Consider the following 12431-nt stretch of genomic DNA (forward strand, 5'->3'; position numbering starts at 1 on the left):
CACCAAGTCTAGTCCCAAAGCAATAGAGCTAATCTTGCAACTTGGCACCCTGAAAGAGTAAGGCACGAGTCAGAGTAGCCTCACAAAGCCACGAGGTGCCAATTTCCACCTCATCCCGAGTCATAATTCTCCAGACCTCGGAACACTCAGGCAAAGCGCCTCTGCCAGCCTCCTCCCACCTCCTTAATTCCAGCACAATCCAGGGCTCCTGCCATAGCATGCAGGACAGCATGCCACATCTGTGGGCTGAGGGCTGCAGCCAAGTAATGTATATTTTATATTTATGGGCAGAGCAAGCCTTTGTAAAATATTAAATCTAAATATCTCTGGTTCCTATCATCCTTTCCCTACTTGCTTTCCTGATATCCCTGCTCCCCATAAGGTCAGAATATTTCTGCTCACATCTCTTCCAGAAGACGGTTCTAGGTAAGAAGCTGAACTTGAACCCCTGAGACCTGCACTGGAGGCCAGCGCATCAATAGCTAGGACGCTCCGTGTCCAGCACATGAGAAGCCTCCAGTCAGTGTCCCTTCTTCTGAATCCATCTACCATCTCAGAAAGATGCCACCATCAATAATAAACCCCTGAATGCTTATTTCTTCTAGAGCATGGCTCCCAACTTTTGCTAAGTGTGAATATCATTTTTTAAACCCAAGGAATTTCATAAACTGCTGTCTTATGACTAGTATCTATTGATTAAGAGAGTACATCAGAGCCCAAAGCTATGAAAATTCAGCATTTCTCTGAATATGAGTTGTATTTGCTCATCACAACAGCATCCGCTGTATTTAAAAATCATAGTACCGGGGATCCCTGGATGGCTCAGCAGTTTAGTGCCTGCCTTCGGCCCAGGGCATTGCCCTGGAGTCTCGGGATCGAGTCCCACGTCAGGCTCCCTGCATGGAGCCTGCTTCTCCCTCTGCCTGTGTCTCTGCCTCTCTCTCTCTCTCTCTCTCTCTGTGTGTGTGTGTCTCTCATGAATAAGTAAATAAAATCTTAAAAAAAAAAATCATAGTACCTGTATGTGCAAAGCTGACCATCCATTCAGTCTATGGCAACTTTTTATTCTACATGCAGATCCCTGGACCCCACCCCTAGAAACCTGAGTTGAGTGGGTTTGGAAGTAGAGTCCTGACATCTGCATTTCAACCCCGAGTGTATTTTCTAAATGCTGTTCAGCCACTGACCACTCTTGAGAAATACTGTCCCAAGGGGACTTATTTGAATTATCTGTGGTGGCTTTTAATAATTTAGCTAAATAGGGCTGTTGTTTTCAGCCTGTTAATACTTTGTAATAGTTTTCTCATCATCTGTTCTTAATGTTTTCTGAGGTCTGTGAAGGTAACCATGGGAAATACTGGCTTTCTGGCTTGGTCGTCAGATCGGAGAGGTGCAGAAGATGGATTTATAGTGTTTTGTGAGTGTCCATGAAGGCGCATGATTTCCAATATCTTTGTCTTTCACTGCAAAGGCTCAAAGCCTACAAAGCATGATTTCTAGCCCTGCAAAGAGAAATTGAAGGAGGTTTGTGTTACTTCTTATTGGCTCCATACCAGTTTTACAAATTCAAGTTTGGCCAGAGCTATCCCCTTAATTGTGCGTCTTCCAAATCACACAATCCAGAGATCCATAATTGGACAGTTTATGTAGTACTAGAAGTTTAGCTGCCCTTCTACAATAAACATGGGGATGACCATGGCGTCACTGTTCTTGGTCTGAGCATAGCATTTGGCTCGTCCATCCAGGAGTCCAATTAGAGAATATGGATAGTTTCAGAATCCATTTTGTGTAAAGGGAAAGAGATTTGCTCCTCTCAATAATGCCATGGAATTTCCGACCTGATTATTAAAAGCTCTGATGAGTCAAACCTAGGCTGGGTTCCTGGCTCTGCATAATTCCCACATTCCTTGAGCTTTGGATTCCTCCAGAATTCATCAAGTCAAAGTCCTACGCCGACTCCGGTTCCTATGTTCTATTGGAGATCTGAGGAGCTAGCAAGAATCTGCTTCCCTGGACCAAGTTTCCATCTAACTCAGAAAATAGAGCTCTTAATTTATATTTCCCTTGACAAACAATGGTTTAACTTACAGGGGAAAAGCGTCTCAGGAACTTGGACAAACTTAAGAGAGCTAAATGAGGGGTTAGATAAAACTCAGCCTCCCCCTCCAGCCAGGTTCTGCCATTTCTGGTTACTATAAACAGTTGCGATTTTGAAAGTGTTGAAAAAAACAACACACACCGACAATCTCCCCAAGGGAGAAAGGGATTACAAGACCATTTTGAGCCTCTGTGCTGCTCACCGGTGATACGGTCATCCAGGACAACTTGAGCCCTAGGCCACCAAGGACATCTTGCCGCCCTTCCACTGAGCCCCTGGGATGGGCAGTAAGTGGTCCCAACATCTCTCACTTGTCTGGGAAATCCCATTATGAGATGCACAGAGAATCCATACAATAGCAGGTAATGTCTTTAGGATCTCAGTCCGTCTCCTCTCTCCACCCCAACGCCCTCCCACAAGTGGGAACGGTGGAGTTTTAGCCTACCTTGAAAGCCTGTGGGGAACACCTACTTCATGCTAGGAATTCCAGAGGCAAAAATGTTAAAGACAAAGGCCTGAGAAGATGTTTAATGTAAGATCTGCCATCCAGAGCTGGAAACCCAAGAGCATCCTTTCGTGGTTCCTACATTTTCAATGAAAAAGGAAATTACTATTCATTTTTCCCCCAGAATAGATGAACCAGAGAAGGAGCACTGATTGGCCTTGACACAGCTTCAAATTGAGATACAGCCCTACGATGTTTTCTGTTGCTCTGCAATACTGCAGACCATCACGTATCAAACTTTACAACTTGAAGAAACCCACTTCCCACCCTGGGAAAGCCCTCAGACAGAAACCTTCAAGGGCTCCTAAAGGTAAAGGGAGCAAAGATGGGGACTGTGCCCTTGCCACCCATGACATTGGCCAAATCTGTTTGCCTCCAGGGTCTTAGGTTTCCCCATCTTCTCAGAGAGGAAGTGGGACTAGGCGCCTTCCAAATGAAACAGTATACAAGTCTGGAAGCTCCCAGGTCTCGTGGCCCCCTGTCCTGCCCTATGGTAAGACCCTGACAGCTCCCTCTTTTTTTTTTTTTTTTTTTGGCTTCCCCACCCAGGCCCACATACTCTCAGGGGAAAAGAATTCCCCACCCAGGCTCCCATACTCTCAGGGGAAACAGTCTGCACTACATAGTTGGAGTCTAGCTGTTATTTGGAGGACTCCTCCTGGGTGGAGGTGGGATGGTCTTTCCATTTTAATGAGGCTCCGTGAGATTTCAGCATTGGTCCTGCTGATAGCAGAAGGGAAGGGAACAGGGAAGAGCAGACTTCCTGGACATCTTTAGCTCACCCCTCAACCTGCTTTTATGAATACGATGGTCCCAGAAAAGCCTATTTCATAGAAGAGGGAAGAAGCCATAGTCCAGAACCATTAGGAGGGAAAGAAGGGGAAAAAGACTGATGGGAACTATAGCAAGAGGAAGGATTTCAGCCAAAAGGTTTCTGTATAGAATCTGCAGGGGAGGAGGCCAGAGGTGGGAAGAGCAGAGATGACCCAGAATGGCAGGTCTGTATCCAGCAGGTTGCCAGCCCTGCAAAACTTGGCTTCATAACCATAGCTTCTCCTGCTGTCTCAACTTTCCTCCCAGCAAACTCTAGGAGCCGCCATCACCAGTCTGTTGGCAGGAAGTTGAGTCTACTTGCCCTCCATGAGGCTACACTTAGCAATTTCAGCCCCTGGCCGACAGAGGTCAGAAAGGAGCAGTGCGGCAGCTCTGGCGTACTGAGAAGGATAGCATGAGCATCTCCCCTGGTGCCCAGTCACCAGAACCATCGTCAGACAGAGGAAAGCAGGAACCATGGTTTATCTCAAATTCTAAGAGGTCATTTAAGGTAAAAGCCACCTCGAGAACCCACCAACTTTCCATCTAGTCTCTGCCTGAGAACTTCTCATAGCAGGGAGCTCATTAAAGTTGTGTGTACTCATTGTTAGACAACAAAATGCCTTTCCCTTGAGCTGAGAAAGAAGTTTCCTCTCTGTAACTTGGACTCACAAGAACTCAGTCCTGTGGGGCCACACAGGAGAAAACTATAACCCCCTTCTCTGTGTCAGTTGTTTTGAGCCTGATGTGTCCCCTTTCTCCCCTCTTCCATGGCCACACATGCCTGGGTCCTTCAACTGTTCTTCACACAGCATGGTTTCAAATCCTCCAGCTATGGAGAATTGCTTGCCTTATTGGAATTAGAGACAAAGGATACTTCCCTCCCCAAATTTTGATTCTAAGAGCTAAAACCTACACTACAGCACTAGGCCATGTGATTGGCATGATCTCAGGTGTATCTCCTTTCTGAGCTTGGAGGAGTTTGAACTTCATAAACTCTCAGGCTCCTCCCATTTCTGCAAATATAACAAAGTGTGAACTGCCATTCGGCCAAGCCTGTGTTCTTTAGGACTCTCCCACGAAAAAAAATAAAAATATAAAATAAAATAAAATAAAATAAAATAAAATAAAATAAAATAAAATAAAATAAGTAAAAATAAAATAAAATAAAATAAAATAAAATAAAATAAGTAAAAATAAAATAAAATAAAATAAGTAAAAATAAAATAAAATAAGTAAAAATAAAATAAAATAAAATAAAATAAGTAAAAATAAAATAAAATAAAATAAAATAAAATAAAATAAAATAAAATAAAATAGGACTCTCCCACGATGAAATCTGAAGAATACCAGCCATTGTGGGAGAAGCAGAGGATCCTCCTGAGAAATTGTGAGACTCTCCAATGCTTTTCCATATAGAAGGATCCTACCTCTGGTAGGGAAGATGAGATACTTACCCAAGCAGCAGTAAGAACATAAAGATGTGATCAAGGTTAGACAGGGTGGACACTAAACATAGGGAGATGCTATAAGGGGAGTTAGCAGAAAGGCTTCATGGGAAAGGACTCACTTCAACTTGTCTTACTCTGTTAAACTTGAAGCTTGATACTCCTCATCCATTACAAGAACTTAGTCTGATTATTCAAACTAAAATTCTTAGACACGACTTTCCAGTCAGAGCTGGAGGGAGAACTTTTCCCATGGAGGGTCCTTGTTTCTGGCTCCCTCTCCACTTCCTGGCAAGACCTCAGCTGGCGCTCCTCTGGACGACCCACCCTATTGTAAACTTCTCCCTGGCAGCTCACCTTCTCCCTGGGCTTGCAACTGGGAATCTCATACCTGGCTGCAGCCAAAAGATTTCAGGAAATGGTGCTTTGGAAACACATCTTTAAAATGAAAACAGATAAAGCAGCTGGCAGTGGAGCCAAGGAAAACTACTCATTCTGAAAAGCAAGCAGTTTGTTGGCACTGGAAACCTACCTGCTCTAAGCCACCACCACATCCTCTAATAAATGCACTAGCACACACAAAGACACACGTACACACAAAGGCTCGGTGACTGGGCTTCAGAACATGCCCTTGACAACTTGAGAAACTCACTTCTGATGCACTCTGGAAGGCCCTCTGGCTGCTAGAGCCTCAAGCCCTTCGAAGTTCTAACCCACAAGGCCTGGGTCACGCATTTCCTTCTGGAGAAACCTTTATGGCTTCCTCCTCCACAATGAAGACAATTTAAACCAGGTCGAGTGGAATTTTTGTAGGCATTTCTAAATTAGATGCACCATTTAGCAATTATCACCTACAAGCCCGGAGTGTTTTGTTTCTAATGGAGTAAAAAGAAAAATAGAAGATGGGAGTAGGGACCATTTCATCTACTAGGGTGGCATTAGTAAGCTGACCCTCACTTTGTGGAAGGCAGCCGAATCCTACCAGGAAATGTCATTTAAATAATATTTCCTTGCATGGCTATAATACATTCCAATTTATAAAGTGCTTCCACTTGGCCAGGCCTCCCAACGGACCTGAGTAAATTGGCCAGGACACTCATCATTGCCTTGTGCCGATGAGGACACTGATGAGCAGATGATGAGAGCCTCGCATGAGTGCACGTGGGAAGGAAGCAGCCAACACATCTCCCTGCACTGCATCCAGGGCTCTGTCCATCACCACATGCATTTTGCTTCTTCAGGGGCTTGCTATTGCTCATAATTGAACATCAGGTAATTCAATCTATTGAATCCAGGCCTTCTAAAGGTATCCTGAATATAGCTGAGTTTCTTGGAACCCCACCTCCTAAACTGAAAGCACCTCAAATCACAAAATTGAATTATACATGCTGTTCTTTAAGTAGTTTCTTTTTTTTAAGATTTAATTTATTTATTTGAGAGAGAGAGAGAGAGAGAGAGAGAGAAGAGTGAGCATGAGCAGGGGTAGGGGCAGAGGGACAACCGACTCAGGGCTTGATCTCAGGACCCTGCGATCATGACTTGAGCCGAAGGCAGACACTTAACTGACTGAGTCACCCAGGTGCCCCAGTCTTTGAGTTTCTTTAAAGAAACAGCACAAGTGTTCTCCGCTGGAAATTCAGAGCACACAGAGAACTTCCCCCTGAAACTCCTTTACATTTCTTTCCTCTCCCTAGTACCTGCCACTGCCACTGCCACCGTGGCAGCAGAAAAGAGCCTCCCTCTCTCTCTCCCTCACGCCCACTCTCCACATACTCTTATTTTCAGTCTCACATTCACCCTCTTCATTTCTTGCTCCCTGTGTCTGACTCTCTAGGAGGGCACAGGCTGGAGATCTGAGCTGAGTGGGAAGCACTGGCTAACTCTGGCATCCCTCGATAAGCTGGAATGACAGACATGACAAGGGGCCCCAATTCTGGGAGTGTGTTGGCAGGAACATACCACAGCACAGACACGATTCTCCAACACATCGCTAGGACCAGCCCCATCTAGGCCTAAAAGTCAGACTCATATTGCATGCAGGGAAGAAATCTGACATTTTCTAAGCTGATAGCACACTAGAGTTATAGTCACTGGCAATACAAGAGACAAGTTGCTGAAACTATCTCCTATGGGAAGATAAGCAGAGAGCCAAGTGGAAAAGCCTATTTACTAAAAGGCAAACATCGAAATATCTTCAGGGGAAGATGACCCTCCTGTAAGTAAGAAAGGGATTAACTCCAAAGTGTCCAAGTGCCAGGGAGCCACTGAAGCTGCTAAGAAAAATCCCAGCGACCTGCAGCCCCTGCTGCCAGCCCAGGTGAAAGCTGGCCAAGATGCAGAAGTTTGTATTTCTTTAGGATTGGTCTGTGAATCTGGCATTGGCCAGCCCCTTGTCCACTGCCTGTGATTATCTGCTTTTCATCCATGCGGTAAGATCTCTGAAGACAAGTGCTAAAATATCTTTGTAACCTCAGTGTCTGGTACAGTGCCTGGATTCTTAGAAAATAAGAAACAAATAAATAAAAGGAAGATGGGGAAAAAGAATGTCTCTAGTTATTACTATTTTGGCCTCATTAATAAAAGATGGGAAAGCTTCTACCTTTCCACAAATGTGATCATCCCTGGTTCTTGTGACCATGAAGGTATATTAGGATTGTCAGTATCTTACAACAAGTTTTTGGAACTTAATCTGTCCTCACTATAGAATGGATTTGGGAGCCAGACTCAAAGTGGTTATTTGGGTTCATAGAGTCAGGTTTGACTATGGGACTCTAGGAAAACCATGTGACTGTCTGTAGCCTTGAAGGCACTGGATGTTCCTTCAGGGATATTATTATCTAGAATATGATGAGTTATTAGGATAATGATTTTCATGTTTATCGTCAGATTCATTGCCAGCCCTGATCTGTCCTGTTCTGCATTATAGGGGTCTGACCCCTGCTTGCTACATTTCCCAAACTCCATTCCAACTAGTTTCAGATTAAGGTTGGCCAATATCCTCCCTGGAGGAAGGAAAAATCCCAGGTACTCTCTTCATTCCATGTTTTAGGAGACATCCCAAGAGCAACTTAGTCTCTTTTGGGGTCCCACTTCCACTGAGAAACCTCTCCCTTTACAGTTCTAGCTTAAAAACTCTGGTAACATCACCTCCCCTCCCCATCACTCCAGCCCTAGAGTAGTACTGGCATCCTGCTAATCTACAGCTTGCCTCACCCATGTGCCCTTTTAGTTTTATCAACCTTAATATGTAGCTAGTTTCCCATATTAAGGTTCCTCTCTTGACCTATCTGGCATAGATTATGTTTTCCTGGAGAGACCTTGACCAATACAACTACCATTTTATATGAACCTTTCTCAGCTCCTACTACTCTGCCTAGATCATGAGGAAATAAAAACTATAAGTGTAATGATGAAGGATGTTTGGGTTCAACCAGCTTCCTAAGCTAGGTGATAACCTGCTAGAGGAGCTCAGACAGTGATGTGCCAATAATTGTGTAACAATGGGTTCTCCAATAGAGAAAATTCCCTGGTATAGCATTTGCCAATTTCTGTGGCAAGTATTCCCACGGTGGCTGACCTAAGCTACCAATACAATGTCACTGAATGCGGAGTGGGAAAAAACCCACAGTGATGTGGCACCTTAGTCAGGTAAGTGTCTGCATTTGGCTTAGGCCATGACCCCAGCATCCTAGAATTGAGCCCCGTATCAGACTCCCTGCTCAGGCTCCTTGCGCTCTCTCTCTCTCTCTCTCTCTCATTAAATTAATAAAATCTTAAAAAAAAAAAAAAAAGCAACACAGTGAGGTTGAGCTGGAGCTGGTACACTAGATGTCTGAGGAGCAACAACCACGTGCCCTGAGGCAGCCGTGTGAGAAGAGTGTATAGGCAAGTGTACAACTGCTCTCAAGTAAAAGAGAGAACTTTGGCAGGTTGCAGAGAGTGGCGAGAAGCCCAGGAAGGGAGAAACAGCAGCAGAGAGTTGAAAAGCAAATCAAGAAGAAATGTCAAATGGGAACTTGGGAAATGAGTGGTAAGAGTTGTGAGCTATAGTACCCTCCAAGAGAGCTGTGGAATCATAGGAAAAGATTTTTTGTCATTAATGCGTTGAGGACTTGGGATTATTTGGGGGGTGACTAAAAGAGCCAAAGGAACTGTCCAAGAAGGACCCAATCACAGGTGGGTTACAATGGATCATAGGTGTTGTTACAGGGGGCCTCAATATATCCGTTCTGACAGCATCACTTAACAGATAAGGACACTTGAGCCAAGGAGGGCCGCAGGCATCCAGGCAGACAGTGGCAGATTTCAGACTAAATTTCAGCCTTCCTGACAGAGCCATTCATTCCTTCATTCAACAAATATTGCCTGACAGTTGGAAGCATTACAAACATGCATTACAGACAATGTCCTTACCTTCAAGGACCTTATTACCTGTGCCAGAAAGAGCCAGAAAGAATTAAATAGCTTATCAGTTTATACCTACCTTTTCAGGTGATAAAGTCTCTGAAGGAAAATACAGGACACTTGGAGGAACCTTGCATGAAGACCTCACTTAAACTGAGGGGTACAGGAAGGCATCTCTAAGGAGCTGTGACACTGAGCTGAGATAGGAATGAAGAAGATGAGTCTATTGGGTAAAGATCAGGGGAAAGTTTCTAGGAAGAGCTACAACACATACAGTGGTTTTGTTTCAGTATTTGAGTCCCCAAATAAATACTACTCATGTAGCAGGTCTTATCTTTCATCATCAGACAACCCCGAATGTGTTGAAACCTATAAGCCCTGAGTTAGAAATAAGATGATAAAACTTTATCATAATATAGTATCTTAAATGTAGGTGTAAATACAAGAGTATGACTGGCTTTTACCCATGTACTTTGGAATGAAAACTGGTGGGTGCCTTGGGGCTGGGCAGTGCCACCTGGAATACTTAACCTCTCTCAATCACTATAACCCCATGACCCCCACACCCAAGTGAAGCCCCTGCCTCTCTCTGTGAGGAAAACTGAGGTAAAACAACACATTCTTCAGACCATGTCTTTTTATTTTACCTGCTGAAACCCACTGTTGATGTCCCTGTGTTTTCTTTGACTGAGGTAAATAACACTCCTGGGGAGCCCACAAGTTCCTGGAACAATGACCCACTCCTCTCTCTACCTGTAGGGGTGAAAGCTGTGGTCCAATCCTTTTTCTTTGGCTTTGGACTCCTCCTCCCAGGCACCGTCCTCTCCAGTGTGATCTTCTGAGCCTGGGAGGAGTCATTAAATCTCACTTGTGCTTTCATGTTGAGCAGGCCCATCATATCATACTTCTTATTCAGGTGTCCTCTCATTTTACTTTCAAGTATCAACTTCAGCCAAGTTTATCTTCAGAGTCTTTCATGACCCCTCCATCCCTTAACTTGGGACAGAAGGAACACCACCACCATCACCACACCTCAGACCGACTCGCTACAAAAAATTTGGATCAAGTTCATTTCCCTCTTCTCTAAAATGGATGCATACCTTTGCGTGGAAGTAACTGTAAGGAAAAACAAATAACCCACTTATAAATGCTCTGGATTTCTTCCTGAAACACCATCTGGATAGCCTAGTTCTATAATCCCGTGGATAAGATTGTGACGTCTTTTGTGAGAAATGCCTGTTTCCAAGAGGCCAAAATTCCAGCCCACTAATATTTTATGACTTTTGGCATGTTGCTGGAGTTCCTTCAGACTCAGTTTCTTTCCTTTGCAAAATGGGATAAATAATACTGTCTAGTCAACTGGCACCATAGGAACAATTCCTAAAATAATTTCTTGCATTTTAGAAGGAAAGACATTAGGGACATCCAAGTTTTTTTGTGATTTTATTTTCTTTATATTGAATTACTTTGACTAGAAGCAGGGGCTTTAAAAATCCAAGTGGGGAAATCAGCAAAGAGGTGCACACAAATCATTGTGTTTCTTTTCCACATATGGTATGGCTGTGCACTGCGATGTCAAAGATAAGCACTTTTCATCAGCATTTTTAGAATGTGCTGAGTCTCCTTTTCCTGAGGCTCCTGGATGCAAGAGACTGAATAAATGGGAGTTCCTGATGTCTCCGGAGAAGAGCTTATTTCCTTTCTTATGTTCCCCAAGCCCACCCGAGATCACCTGTCACTGAGATGAGGTGCCTTTGTGGAGAGGTACCAAAGAGTGGAATCCTCTGGGAGCATAGATCTCAGAAAATGGAGAGTGTGTGAGACTCAAGCAGGACACACATCTGTGTTAGAGAAAAAGGCAAGGTTGCAGAACATGCCCCCAAAAGGAAGAGAGCAAATGTGATACCTTCACTACCTGCCTCTTCTGAAACCAGAGGACACTGATCCTGTCCCTCTGGGCATTCAACATGCCACTGACAAACTCCCCCATGTGGTTCAGTTAATCAAATGATTCAGAAACCAGCCATCCCCCCACCCCAATCCATTGGACTTCCTGGTTTTCATATTGATTCAGGAGCTCCTTTTGACTCCCTGCTAAACCATTGATTTTTATTAAATACCCTGCCCCAATGCATTTGGCAGGTCCCAGGATTCTGTTCCCTCGTGTCCTTTCCGTTTTCTTCAGTATAGGCCTCTCCTCCCTCAAATAAACCCTCACTTGGGTTTAAGACCTTCCTGGAAGATGATTCTATAGCGTTCCTTTCTAGACCTTCCCAACCCTCACTCTCATTCAAATGAGGGAATCACTAAAGGCCTCCTTGTCCTTGCCCCCCAGCAGACCCTCATAAATCCACAGTGAAGTTGGGTTTTTTTTTTAATTAAAGCGTCCAAATAATTAATGATCAACTCCATTTGTGCCATTGAAAACCCAAATGTCACACGGTTGAAAAGACCCAACCAAATAATTCAGTGTACCCTATAAAGCTTTAAAAAAGCAAAGCCCAAGAGGCCTGCATGACTGGTTTCTGTGCTGTCTGAAAAGCTTGGTTGGGTTTTTGGGCACTTGATTGGATTCCAGGAATAATGTGCCCTGAGCACAAAGGGCTCTTTTGATGTGTCTCTGCCATGGCTCCTCCTTTCCCTCCTCGCTTTACCTGGGATACACATTCTCCTTGTCTCCCAAGTTGGAAAAAATAACCCATGGAAGAGAGGAAAAAACAGCAGAGGGAAAGTCAAGCATGGGGGTTGGGAGGAAACTACACTTCTTAGTCTAAGTTTGCTTACTAAAGTCTGGTTATTCCACAAGGAAGAGAAGAAATGGGAGTTTATATAATGTCTGTGACCAGAAATTGGAAAAATGTAATTAAAAGATGCCTCTTGTTGGGTTGTGATCCCTTGAGCTACATGGAATGAGTGTGTCTCCCAGAAACAACCTGCTACTTTCAAAGAGTCAGAAGAACTACAGATTGCCAACCCTGAAATCAACATGGATTTACATGCTTAATTCAGGAAGACAATCTTTTAGTGAGTCCAGCCTGCTGATTTTTCATAGGTACTAGAATATTCAGGGAAGATGGAGAGTGAGGACAGACACTCCATTGCTAGAATACCCTGAGAAAAGTGGCAGAGTCAACGCAAAGCCAGTATTAAGCATTGGTCCTTG

General features: G+C 44.0%; 2 long non-coding RNA genes across 2 annotated transcripts in view; both read right to left on the bottom strand.

Annotated features, from left to right (window-relative positions):
• The window catches only part of LOC112656629 (uncharacterized), a 172070-nt gene that overhangs the window by 46835 nt on the left and 112804 nt on the right, over nucleotides 1–12431 (bottom strand). The gene's annotated exons all lie outside the window — the stretch shown is intronic.
• Nucleotides 1060–10458, bottom strand: LOC118353510 (uncharacterized). Its single transcript, XR_004812611.2, has 4 exons — nucleotides 9916–10458; nucleotides 9348–9465; nucleotides 2544–2681; nucleotides 1060–1502 (listed from the first exon to the last, which is right to left on the bottom strand). It is a non-coding gene; the product is annotated as an uncharacterized LOC118353510 (long non-coding RNA).

This window comes from Canis lupus, chromosome 37 (assembly GCF_003254725.2).
Source record: "Canis lupus dingo isolate Sandy chromosome 37, ASM325472v2, whole genome shotgun sequence".
Taxonomy (NCBI): domain Eukaryota; kingdom Metazoa; phylum Chordata; class Mammalia; order Carnivora; family Canidae; genus Canis; species Canis lupus.